This window comes from Anomalospiza imberbis, chromosome 3 (genome assembly GCF_031753505.1).
Source record: "Anomalospiza imberbis isolate Cuckoo-Finch-1a 21T00152 chromosome 3, ASM3175350v1, whole genome shotgun sequence".
NCBI classification, from domain to species: Eukaryota; Metazoa; Chordata; class Aves; order Passeriformes; family Viduidae; genus Anomalospiza; species Anomalospiza imberbis.
Genome location: NC_089683.1, coordinates 68305717 through 68319187, shown reverse-complemented (window position 1 = coordinate 68319187; position 13471 = coordinate 68305717). Strand labels below are relative to the sequence as shown.

At 40.7% G+C, this 13471-nt stretch overlaps 1 protein-coding gene across 3 annotated transcripts in view; it reads right to left on the bottom strand.

The window, feature by feature from the left end:
- The window catches only part of GREM2 (gremlin 2, DAN family BMP antagonist), a 41446-nt gene extending 28528 nt beyond the window's left edge, over positions 1-12918 (bottom strand). For 2 of the 3 annotated variants that reach the window (XM_068184962.1, XM_068184963.1), the window contains exon 1: positions 12598-12918. The gene's annotated coding sequence lies outside the window, so the exon portion shown is untranslated. The remainder of the gene's footprint in view (positions 1-12597) is intronic. The other variant, XM_068184964.1, reaches the window with a different exon arrangement.
- Between the last annotated feature and the right edge of the window lie 553 nt (positions 12919-13471).

Here is a 13471-nt window from a genome sequence, read left to right as displayed (position 1 = left end):
CAAAATAATGCAATCCCATGAGCAGAAAGTGAGAAAGAGAAAATGGCTAAATACTTAGTCTTCATCTCCCCACTCCCCTAGTATGCCCAGCAGAGCTCTCCTGTGAACAGGAGCAAGCAAGATCTACAGATGTGAAACCCTTCTTCTTCTAGACACCAGTGATTGCTGTCCTCAGCACAGATTCAGCCAGCATTTGTTTTTCTCCCTTTTCTCCTGCACATTCGCCCTGCAGACCTTTAACAACTCTGCATCAGGGCAATAGCTGCATGCCACAAGATGATCTGGAGAGAGACTGCTGTCTCAACATAGCATGGAGATGACTGAATAGTGACAAAGTAAATCATCCTTCAAAGATAAGTCAATAGTGAATAAGTAATTTTATCTGTCAAGAGTTAACATGCAATGAATATGTGTAAAGGTTACTCAACATAAAATCTACTAGTGGTTAGACATGAGTTCCCTCACATAAGCTAACCAAAGAAGTCTATGAAGTAATAAATCCCACTTGACTTCTCATGAAAAGCCTTAAAAACAGCAAGCTGTATGTATACACTCCTAGAAAAAGATTATACCCTAAGAGACAGATTACAGCCAGATATCTTTCTTAAGACATTTTAAGTATTGTAGGTATTTTGTAAGTATTTCTTAGGAATCATGTCAAATTGCCATGTAAAAATACATTAAAAAGCAGTGAATGTGTGAGCAGAAGAATTTGCAATCAATTAAAAAACCCTAAAGCTGCTTTAAACAGCCCAAAACACTTGTTGAACCCACACACACTGTGAAGCCATAAACGGTCTGGAAGTTAATTTCAGACCACTGAAAAGCTCAACTCACTTTTCACTTCTGTTACTATTTGCATTTTTCTTTTTTCTTTTTCACTTACATAAAAGCATTAATCTGTTTGGATTTTCTTCTTGAATGTACTTTTCAAGTTCTTATATAAATTTCTAGCACGACATGATATCTTTTCTATAAACTCTGTGAAAACATAGCTTATGATGTTTAAAACATTCTATTTAATTAAAAGAAATTAACAGTCCTCTTAAAATGTGCAAGCAGCAGTTGTATATTCTGAAATCCAGGCTGTAAGCATACATCCCTTAAATTTTCCTAACTTCTTGAATAAATAGATCCTTTGAGGTTTCCAGATAAGATATATTTTAGATTACTTAGGCTACCCAAAGAATGCTTTTGCCACTTGTGCAAGTAGAGCTAAAAGTGCATTTATCTTCCTATAAATAAGGTGACTCTTAAAGAATGAAGTTCAGAAGTGTTAATGTCAACCCTTTAGTGGACATATCTTTGATAGGTTAACTCCATGTCTCAAAGCACCTAAGCTAGTTTAACTCAAATCTGAAGTCAATTCTGACCTTTACAATATATGCAAGTCAGGAAAATCTGATTGAATATTTTCAGAATTAAGTTATACAAGTTTTATCATAAAACCTAGGTAGGTACAAAGCTGTTTTGAAAGTTTTCATTTATGTATTACCTTGACTCACAACTACCATGAAAATCACACAGACTAAAAGGTATAACTGAAATGTCCATGAACAATCTATGTATGGAATAATCCAATTAATCAGAAGCAAATCCTCTCTTCCCTACTTTAAAGTACTTGGGTTTAGATATGCTGCTTCAAAAGAGAAAAGTGCAAGGGCAATTAGCAAATGTTGTCTCTTTTACTACAGTTAATTTTTTTTTTTTTTACATTATGGATGGCCTTGTGCAAAACATAGATAAAAACTTTGGATGTCCCAATTTAGAAACATTAAATAGTGAAGGTAGCACAGCAATACGTACTGGGGTGAAATTCTCACTGTATAGAAGGCATGGAAAAAAGTGTTAGGTTTTTTAAGTATAAAAGAATATTCGCATTGTCTTGAAGTAATACATTGTTCTCCTTCTCTGTGCAAGGAATTTAATCCAGTGTGTGCAAATCTGCATTAGAATTCACATCCTTATAGGCTTTGCAGAAAAACCAAACATTTAATTTTTTGTATCTACACATAAGGTCAGAGCTACCTCTTTTAGATACTATTCATATTTGCTTGCATGCACATGTATCACACTGCAACAGCAGTTAATAAGAGAAACATGTTAGCCTTTCATAATTATTTTAAAGTGTTCAATAACAATAAGAGTTTTTACAGTTCATAAAGTGAACCATAAGGTTCTGTTCAAACAATGACAGCATTATAAAATCACAGAAAGGTTTGGGTTAAAAGGTAACCTGCCAGTCCAATCCCCTTGCCATGGGCTATGACATATTCCACTAGACCAGGTTGCTCAAAACCCCATCCAACCTGGTCTTGAACATTTGCAGTGATAGGACACACACAGCTTCTCTGAGCAAGCTGTTCCCAGGTCTCACCACTCCCATTAGCCCACGTCATTTCAGAAGATTTGGGAATTCTGGTCTCCAGGCTGTCTCTTAACAATCTTATCTAAAAATTTCCCACACTTAGCAACTAAGTCCGTCTATCTAGACCACTAGGGCCACTCGGCACTAACAGGGTTTTCAAGACATCATGCAAGGAGTCTGTTCCTACCAGCCTCATCATTTAGAGAACATACAGTGTTTTGGACACTTACGTCAATATTTACAGCACAGTTTCTGAGCCAGTTTCCTATATGTATTGCTTGTATACCATTTCAGACATGCCAGAGGGCACAAAGAAAGGCTGGAACAGAATTAAGACACAGCTTAATGGCCAGAAACAGAGCCAAGGGCAGGATAACCCTTTCAGTTTAAAAATTTAGACCTATGCCTAACTAAAGTGATGTCACATGGGCTGTAGGCAAAAGAACAAAACATGGACACTCTCTGCACCATTAATACTTTGTGATGCTTTTGGCTGGGAGAATTAATAGAGTTAATTTTCCTGACAGAAGCTGGTATACAGCTATTTTGGATATGACAGTGTTGATAACACAAGAACTTTTAGTTATTGCTGAACAGCACTTTCACAGCATCAAGGCCTTTTCTGTTTCTGATCTGACTGCACTAGAAAGAAGGCTGGGCAGGAACAAGTGCAGGGACACAACCATGACCCCACCTCACACATGGGATATTCAAGACCACATGGTGACAAGGTAGGAGAACTTTTGCAGTGCTGACATTTGTCTTGCCAAGTCATCACTGCACACAGCGAAGCCCTGCTTTCCTGGGGATGGGTGAACACCTGCCTGCACATGGGAAGCAGTGAACAAATTCCCTGTTCTGCTTTGCTTGCATGTCCAGCTTTTGCTTTCCCTATTAAATCATCTTTATCTCAACCCACAAGTTTTCTCTCTTGTACTCTTTTGATTCTCTCTCCTAATCCCACCAGGCAAGGGAGTGCGTGAGCAGTCTTGTGGGGCTTAGTAGCCAGACAAAGCTAAACCATGACACAGACTTCAGAGATTCTTAGATTCTGTCACCTAAAAAACACTGGTCATGAATTGAAATCAAAAGGACATCACAGAACCTTCAGGAAAGTTTTACAATTAGTATGAAGACAGGACTTAAAAAACACACTGAAGCATGACTCACCCAAAAAATTCTATCGGCACTACTGTGTAACTGCTATATATGTTATTGTGCATCTAGAAGTTCAAAGTGTTATCTGTTGCTCAAATTAAGGCATCAGCCTTAATCACAGTAAAGTAAGCCAGTGTTCAAATGTTTTTAAAGGAAAAATAAACATATTGGTGAAAAAAATTAATTTGGAGCACTTCATAACCAAAAAATCTTAAATTGAAGTTCACTTTTATAATAGAAAATAAGCCTCCTTTTAATGAATACAAACCTAACTATGCAGATTCTAATTTAACAATAGAAGCAACTAATTTGGGGTGGTTTTATAAACAGTGACAATAAATCTAAACCCACAATAAATATAATGACCAATAAGATTTAATGGTCTTAAAAAAAAACACAGCTAAATTTCAGTGTGGAAGAAGAAAACCCAAACAACAAGCACGGCATTAGCATCACAAACTCTCTGTATCTTACACATTCAGATAAAGTAACAGTTTAAGTCAATCACGTTTGACTGCTATCCAGTTATTTATATGAGAAAATGAAGCTGGCGTCCGAGTGGGGAGATGAACTGGCAGTGTGCCGTAGAGCCTTGAGTTATAATTTGTATATAATGGGGCACACTGCAAGCACTCTGACTGCAGCCTATCTATGGGGACAAAGCTAAGCAGAAGCACCAAAACAGGCAATACTCTACCTAATGACGAAGCCAGAGATTTCTTCAATCTGCAGGTGAACTTGCCAAGGACAGACTTGCAGAAGAACTCAACCGAGCTGTGGTGTGAAGCCCTGGAGCAGCCAGCGGAGTTACATACACAGCAGTCTCCCTTGAGACAGGAAACCCTTGGTACGGGCTGTGTATCCATGCATTTGCAGTTCTACTACCTGAATGGATCACCTATAGGCAGAATAAAAATTCCCATGGTTCCTGGAAGTCTCAAAGACTCCACAACATGCTGGACTGTACTACAGTCATGGTTATAATGGAAAGGCATGGCCCTTAATGAAATGATAACTCAGCTGGCATGCAAAGGTCATCTCCACTGATTCCACAGACCTTTAAAGTCCATTTGGGGGCGGGGGGTGGGGAGAGAAATGCAAAAAAATTAAATTATTCCTCAACAGCTTGAACAAATTACATCAGACTTTAATATCTGAAGCAAGTTGGGAGCTCACATTCACATCTTACATCACCAGGAAAAGGAATGAATATTTTGGGGTGACTTCATGGGTAGCATACAAATCCATAAATTTCACACGAAGAGTGATCCTTGCTTTTTAGGCTTGTTTCTAAGAAATTTCATGGTTGAGAGGACTGTGGAAAATAGTTAATTTCCCTAATCAACTATTTATCAAATATATGTATTACCATACACTGCATGAACAGCTAATCGTAGTAGCCTCTATAACCAATAGTGACTTCATCCTGCAGTTCCTACTAATTACCAACACATGGCAGGAATAATCCACTGGCCGTCTGTGGTGCTCAGAAGCACACAGTGAGTATCTACCCACTTTAGCAAGAGATCTCTCATTTTGGAGGTGGTGAAGACATTTACAATAGTAGCTTATGCATCACCATGTGATTACACATTCCCCTCCTAGTATTTCGAAAAAGATTTACTGTGTGCATTTCATAGCAAAATTTCTTCATTCTATTTTACTGATTTGTAAGCAGCATTTGTGACCATGTAAAAATGACCTCTTAACTCAAACTTAGGAATGAAAAGTCATCCCTGTGGCCTTTTATTTCTCCAGAATTCATTCCCTAGTTGAAACATTGGCCAAAGCACAGACAAACAAACGTTAGTAAATACGAGACGGGACAGCCACTGCTTCTCAAGAGTAAAAACTGCCAATGCCAGATATGGATCCAGAGATATTGCTGGTTTTACCTCTTCCAAAATAACTTTTCCAAGGAGCTACACCCTGGTCTAGCTTGCTCAAATTCTGAAAATTGCTGTTTATGACTGTGGCTGTAATAGCTGACCTAACCAGAAGTGCCAGAAATCAAACCACAGTCTTTGGAAAGCGACGGGATCCATAAGATACAGACTCCTTATTTTGAGAGACTATGTGATTCCCAATCCTAAACCACATGAGATGGCTATGCCAGGATAACAGCTCAGATTCCACAAATCACATTCATATTATTAGTAAAAGTTTTTTTAGCATCTGGTGTACTTTTAAATGGACACCAAATCTGTTTGTCGGAGCGAGTCTGAGCTGCTAAATAAATAGTGATAAATTTCCTAGTACTACTGGCCAGAGTGTTCCTGCAAGTACAACGTGTGTTTATCAGTTTCCCACTGAGCTAGCGTTGACTTTCAAATTTCCTTTAATCTTATTATAGTAAACATAGTACAGCTCTCTGGCAAACAAGAGAAACATTCTTCCTGTAATATCATATGCTTCTTTTAAAGAAACCTTAGAGATATCCAGAAAATAATTAGGCTCAACTTGGAATAACACAATAAACTTGTTTCCAAAGAAACAAGTTTCACAAAATATTATATTTTTGGACTGAAAAAAAAAATACCATGGCTATTTTTATAAGAAGACTGGCAAATTCTGATACATACTCAAAATAGTGTTTGCATATATTATATTTTTAAAGTCAGCTATTGAAACACCAACAGAAAAATATTTTTCTAGTTGGAAGCAGTCTACCTAAATTGAAGGAAAAAGCATCAGGAATTCTGGATTTAGAATTCAGAAAATAGGAGACTTTACTTTGTGAAGGAGCTTTTGCAATGGTCCTTCAAGAAGAAAGAACATCAAGTGCAGACAACTTTAAAAAAATTAGATAAAGAAAACAAAATTGGATCTATTATGGTACGGTTTGTATTTAAAGCCTCTTTTCATTTGAGAGGAATGTACAATAGACAAAGGTGGGATTTGTCTTACAGTTCAAAAAAACCCAAAAATGTAGGCTGAGTTCTTGAATAACTTTATGTAAGTGACTGAAGGGACTTTAGGAAACTGAAAGCAAGACAGTTTCAGGTGAAATATACTAGCTCAATTTCCACTTGGTGTGCATTTGTCTTGTTTGCTTCAGGGTTTCTACAGAAAAAGGGTCATTACATATATGAAGAATGAAACACAATAGTGCTATTTTCACTTATCTTCTGTGATTTTTCAACAAAACAATAAATATTCCTAATAATCAGTTTCTGTGACATTTGAATCTTCAGCTACCATTAAGAAGCCACACATTCTGAGCTATGACTTTAACAAAGGCTCAGCTTCAGTAAGGAATGGAAGTATTAAAGAGGCAGATGAACAATCTTCCCCTGCCTACATGGAATCCAAGATGCTTAGAATTTGTTTCAGCTTGTAAGTAGTCACTCTTCAGACTATCTTAGCAAAAGCTGTTCTCACTGAAGAATCAGGCAAAGTTTCCATGGACATCATTAATGAAGAATATAGACAAAAGTCAACAAACATGCTTGGTATAAATCCATTGTGTGTAGTAATCTGAAAGGTGTCAGCCAGAGAACAATTTAAATCAAAATACAAGAGATAGCCATCTCTCTCTTTATGAGCAGACTTTACTGGATGCATCCATTAAGTCATGCAACATGTTCACATATTCCCATCTTCTCTGTCCATCAGCCTCCTCTTGTTCCTCACAAAGGACACTGAGCTCCAAATTATGTTGACAGAACAGGAATGGACAAATGATAGATGGATCATAACAAAGAACATGCCTAGAGCAAGGATGTCTGATATCTGAGAGCTTCCTTTTGGATGCTTTCCTTTTGGATAGAAGCTCTGACCCACTATTTACACCCCTATCCCAAGCTCTCCCACATATTTCTAAATGACAACTTTCCAGATGTTATCTCAATGGAGACTGGCCAGATTTATGGGCAGGATCTCACTTAACTCTAAGCCAAGCTAGTGTTTTGGCCTCACTGGAAATGAGATTAGGTCTGAGATTTGCATCAGGGAAAAAACCTGCCATTCCCTGCCAGAAATGGTCATGGAGAATTTTTACAATGCTGTTTGGTTTTTTTGTTAGAACTACTGTATAATATCAGTCTATTTGAGCATTATCATAACAGCACTTAAGTAGGGTAACAGGATAGATGAGACATGGCTGGAATCCACAACAACACTGCATGTAAACGGAGACGGGCAACTAATTCACATCTAGACCAGCTCAACACAGTTTTCCAACTCCAGAAAGGGTTTGTACAACACAAGGTCAACAAGGCAGTCTGCATGAGCTTTACAAGTGTTGTTTCCAAGTTTTAAGAGATGTTAAAAATTCAGGAAATTTTCAAGATTTATTGCGTTAAATCCACAGTCTGATGCTGTATTTGCACACTGCCCATCACACTCAATAAAAACTGGTTCCAAAATGAAATTTGGAGGGTAAATAATACATTTTCCTTTCACAGTGTACTTTACTTCTCCCACTTCCTTAGCACAAAATAGATAGAAACAAAATTTTTACAAGTCTTTCTCTGTTTGAATAGATCACAATTTTAATTTCCTCAAGCTTCATTACAAATTATGGTTTCTTCAAATACTCACTTCCTAAGCAACAATGACTTTAAAACTGTTGGGAATGAGAGATAAATCTACCCTTTTTCTTTCTCTAAAAATCTTATAATAAAGACAGTAGCATGCATATTTCTATATACAACTCGTGTTTACAGTATAACCAATTCTATACGGCAGCATGGTCTACATGAAAAACTGATCTTAGTAAATCCCCCTAGCTTTTATGACTAATCTAAATACATCATTATAACTCTTAGAGATTATTTGAACAGCAACAAAGAACAAAATATTCAGAATGTCATAGATAAGTATGGTTAAGCACAGAAGAAAAAAAAAATGTTAGAAGTAGGTGCTGTAAGATGACTTTTTGAGAAAGACAGGTTACAACTGAAGTTGCCATGATTGTATCACACCAGATATTGAAAGATGGATTGCCCTCTGTTTTAATGTCCTGGAGCGAGACAGATTTTTATGGTCTGCTTCCCTTTCTGAAACAGGCTTCAAAAATGTTCTTAAAATTGCTAATAAAAGGCTTAATGCATTGAGAACAAGAAATACCATGGTTTCAAGTGACATACCATCATATACACAACTCATGTTAAAATCTACACTTCATCCCACAGAGAAGCTATGCATTGAAATAAGACTTCGAGTAGACAACTTCTAGCAACAGAAATACAATCACGGGAGTAGGAAACACTTTTTAACTTCTTATTGTTCTGCGTAGCACAACATTTTCTGCAATCTAAAAGCAGTCTTGGAGCAGTCACAGTGATCCAGGACAAAAAGAGTATTTGTACCAATCATGCTATACACATGCAATCCTACCATTTCCATCATGATCCAATGGAAATGCATGTAAAACTGAAGAGTTGGTTAGAAATCCCCTTTTTGCAGCAATGACAACCATCTTCTATTTCTACATGAAAGAAGGATCTGATCCCTAATCACTCAAATTGTGTATTTTAGAGTAAGAAATGCTTTCATAAAACAGATAACTGTTTATAATTAACACAATAATTTTTCAATTTAAATTCATTTACCCCAAAGAAGCAAACTAAAGAAAAACATGAAAGTGTAAGAAGCCAGCCAAATTACTAAAAAACAGAGAATGGAAGTTTTTTCCTTTTACAGAGAAAACTGCAGAAAAAAAGGCTCAACATGTTTTAAGCAAGCTTGAAGTTTTAAGTGGATGTTTCTAAACATCTCTCCTTAAACATTCCCCCCTGCCTGAGGCTAGCAGACTCCAGGATCAGGGCATGATTCTCACCATGTTCTGGAACCCAGAAACTACCCCTACAGGTGAGATCTCCTCCCCAGCCATACTTCTAGTGCCCTGCGGGAGATGCAGTCAGCCACGATGCTGCACCAAGGGAACACAGTGAAGCATTTCTAAATGACAGTTTTAAAGTCTCAAGCCAACAATTCTCACCACTCCCAAACGCAATGAAGAACATAAACAGCCTTATGGACCTTTATACGCAGAAGGGCTATGGCCAGTGACAGGCAAACAACCATGAAGAAGCACCAGCTGTCCTTTCCTAAATGCAATGCTGTGTCCACACCCAGCGGACAAGCACAAGGCTGCACAATCCAAAGCTCCCCCTCAAAAACTAGTCTGCTATTACATGCCAGACGAGGAAAAAAAAAAATAGCCATCTTCATTTTGAACTCAAGAGATCTCAGCAAGACAGCCCCAGTTGCTCACAGGGCTGTGCTGTCCAGCTCAGCCAGGAGTTTTTTAGTAACAGATACATGAGCAATGGTGCAAGAAGCAGGGACTAGCCCACGCCCCTGAGAAAGACGGCTAGTATGAGCTTCAGACTGCATGGCACCCCAGTAACAGCATGCTGCAAATGGACCACGTCTAATGGTGCAGCTATCACAGCCCAACAGGAACTGACAGGCACAGCAAAACATTTAGGCACAGAAGACACTGTATATATTTTATAGCGTTTTACTTCAGGCTAGATATGGTCCTATGGATTGTATTTCCAGAAACAACTCTAGCACGTCTCTTAGTTTAGATTCATCTTAAAGGAATCCAACTGGCCTACCATGAGGTATATGGACATGGACAGTAAGTGGAACAACTGAAGGTTGGGCATCAAAAGTCCACTCCTGACATGAACCACAACACTATAAATGTACAACCACACCCAAGAGCATCTGCATGAGGAGGGAAAGATTTTTTTATGCTACTCTTTAAGATACTTTTCAGATGTCAGTAAATCTGCACAGTAGCTTGAACTATTCAATTCTTACTCAGTAACTCAGAACTGCTCATTGAAAAAATTCTAACTCTAGATCAGAAATTGGTAAATACCACTGTACCAATCCCAAATTGGAATTTACCAGTTTCTGATGATTGGGTTAGAATTATTACATTATTTTAGCAAGAGTGGTAAAATTAAACCAGTTACCAGATTTATTAAACAAAACTCAAACAGGACTATTTATTACAAAAGATGATCTGGATCTCTGAGATTTACACTTTCATAGACAATGACAAATGGTAACTCAAACTAAGCATTTTCAAATTTATTGATGCAGTTCACTGGGTACTTCAGATATTAATTTTTACCCTCACCTGATGCTATGAAAAGAAAAAAAAAAATCTCCACAGTTAAATTCAACTTTTCTTGCATTTGTTCTATTCCCCATTAAAAGTCATGCACAGTCTATTTGAAAGAAAAAAAAAAGAGAATATATTTCAGCTAAACAAATCAGCTCAAAACCTTGGGTTAGTGGCATTTATTTTTGTGGTGCTCTTTTGGAGGTCTTACTGATGCTTTTCATTGACACATCTTTCACTTACTTATACTGCAAAGGAAGATGGAGAAAAACTCGCTGCTACCACACACACTTCCTCCCCACACACAAGAGCTCTGCCCAAACAGTGGGCTGCAAGAGGTGAGAAGGCAAAATCCAACTTGCTAGATTTCTTACCCATCCTACAACAGAGATTTTACAAACCAGTCCTCTCTTTTCAGCTGCACAGTGATCACAAATGTTTAGAACTTAGGACTTCAGTTGGATGACAGCAGCTCATGAGGACCATGCAACTAAAGTGAGAGAGAGACTGCTTGCTCAGAGCCTGAACACTGTCACAGCACCCTCATGCCCTGGCTCTCAGCATAGGCTCACTGCTGTTCCACACAGTTACTTTATGGAAGTGATTTTTAAAAATCTTAGCGTATCTCCTTCAATTTTTCCAAGTAATGAAGAAAGACCAGCCTGAAAAGCAGGAACCAAGTTTTGCAAGTGAAGCATCTGCATTAAAATACATCAAGCATTATAAGCAAATACTTCAGGCTGCGTGTACGTTTGAAGTTCAAGAAACAATCTAATCCCCTAAAGAAACACAGCATCTGTATTGTATTGGCACGGGTGGGAACACAAGATTCTGAAGTGATTGCTAATTTCACCCTGGTTGAGCAAGAAATAGCCTTGAAGTAGCCTGATAAGCAACTTCCTAATTGGGGCTCTGAGCTGACATTGCTTGGTCTTGCACCTGCTGCTTCATGATTGTTGAGACGGCTGTGGGATTCCTAACCTGGGGCTTTTTCTCAGGGAATCTCTATCATTCGGCTGAAGTTCACCTGACTCTAGTCACTGGGATTTCATTCTGTTTATTCCTCCTCTTTCAGAGGAAAAAAAAATATTTAACTTGTTATGAGCTGTTAATTTTGTCCTCAAAAATCCACCAAAAGTTATATAACCACTTTCACAATAGCATGCTAAAAATAAGAGCTGTTCAGCCAAATGCCACTGCAATTTTTTTATAAGACCTGTGCCTCCAATTCTGCAAGACCTGTGGAAGCACAAATATTTCCTTAACTTTAGCAGAAAGTCATTCAAGAGCTCCTTGTGAGACAGACATGGGTTTGTATAATCCTCAAGTTCAAGGTAAAAAACAAAACGAGCGTCCGCATACACACACGTATATCTCCAAGTCATGACTTCAAGTAATGCTATTCACTCTTGGAGCTGATCCCTCGTGGGGTTTCATAATCACAAACCATCATTAACCCAAAGCAAAGAAAGAAAGGTACAAAGGGGCACAGGTTTCAAGCATGAGCTAATTTTTTTTTTTTTTCTGGTTTGTCTTTCTTTTTCCTTTGCGGGGGAGCGTGGGGACGTGACGCACGACGCCCCAAACGCTGGGAAACCTGGCTATCCAGGTGACTTCCCAGGGCGCTCGGAGCAAGGCAGCCAGAGCTCGGCGCCGCTGTCGCTGATTTCGTTCCGTGCCCCTGCAAGCGCCCCGCGGGCGGCGAGGGCTCGGACGCGCCGCTCCCCCGAGGCGTGCGCGGCCCCACCGAGCTCCCCGCGCCGCGCCGCGGTTGCAGGCGGCGGAGGGGCGCGGTGGCGCGGGACGGGGCTGCGGGCGGCCCCGCGCTGTCACCGCCACCGCGCCCGCGGGGCCCGCCGCCTGTCCCCGGAGGGGCGGTAGCAGGGCAGGGGAGGAGGAGGAGGAGGAGGAGGAAGGGAGCGAGCCGGCCGCAAGAGGAGCGGTGTCGGGTCAGGGCGCTGGGCGCCCCCCGGCCGCCCCTTACCTGCACGAAGGCGGGGAAGGGTCCGCAGCGCGCTCCGTCCACCGGCTATAGATCCCAAGAGGCGATGAAGCGGGGTGGCGGTCGCCGCCCTTTGCCGCTGCTGCCGGTGGCGGTGGTGCGAAGCCCTCGCCGGCTGCAGATGCCCATAGGCGCTCGGTGGGGCCAGCGGTGCGCGGAGAGAGCGAGGCGGCTGTGCCGGTCCCGACGGCTGCGGGGAGCGCGGCACTGGCTCGGCGCAGCCACTGCCCGAGGAGAGGATCAAGGCCCCGCTTTCGATTGGCTCCGGTGGCCAAACAGCTCACACCGGCCTGCCCGCCCGCCGCCTCCCGCCCGCCTCCCCTCCGTCGCCCCACGCGCTCCGCTCCCGGCGTCCCGCTCCTCCCTGCCGCCCGCCGGCTTCCCAACCTGGCGGGCACAGCTAGCTCCGCTCTTTCCCCCTCACACCCTCCCGCTCCCCCCCTACGCCCCCCTTCCCTAAAGACGACGTCCAATCCCGGGCCCTTTGTTTATGTAGGGGCATTCTCACCCTGGGTCTGACAAAACACCCTCCTTCCCTTCGCATCTTCCTCCGTGAGCTGAAGGTCCCGCAACTTTAAGCATTCATGACATTTTGTCATGCTCAATATTCAGACACGTTTGTTCTCTGAACATTTAAGAAAAATATCCCTAGCCAGTAAAATTAAAAGCATGCAGTGCTTGATCACCTGAGGGCTAAATCTGAGGTAGGACAAAGCATTCTTTGCCTAAGTTGAGTTTGCTTTTCTTACTTTATTTGGGCTCCTAACCCCAGCTGGGTTAACTACACGTCAAATCTCGGCATGCACAGAAAATAGAATCAGGATGCCTCCTCGTCCTGAATCTCAGGTTATTCACT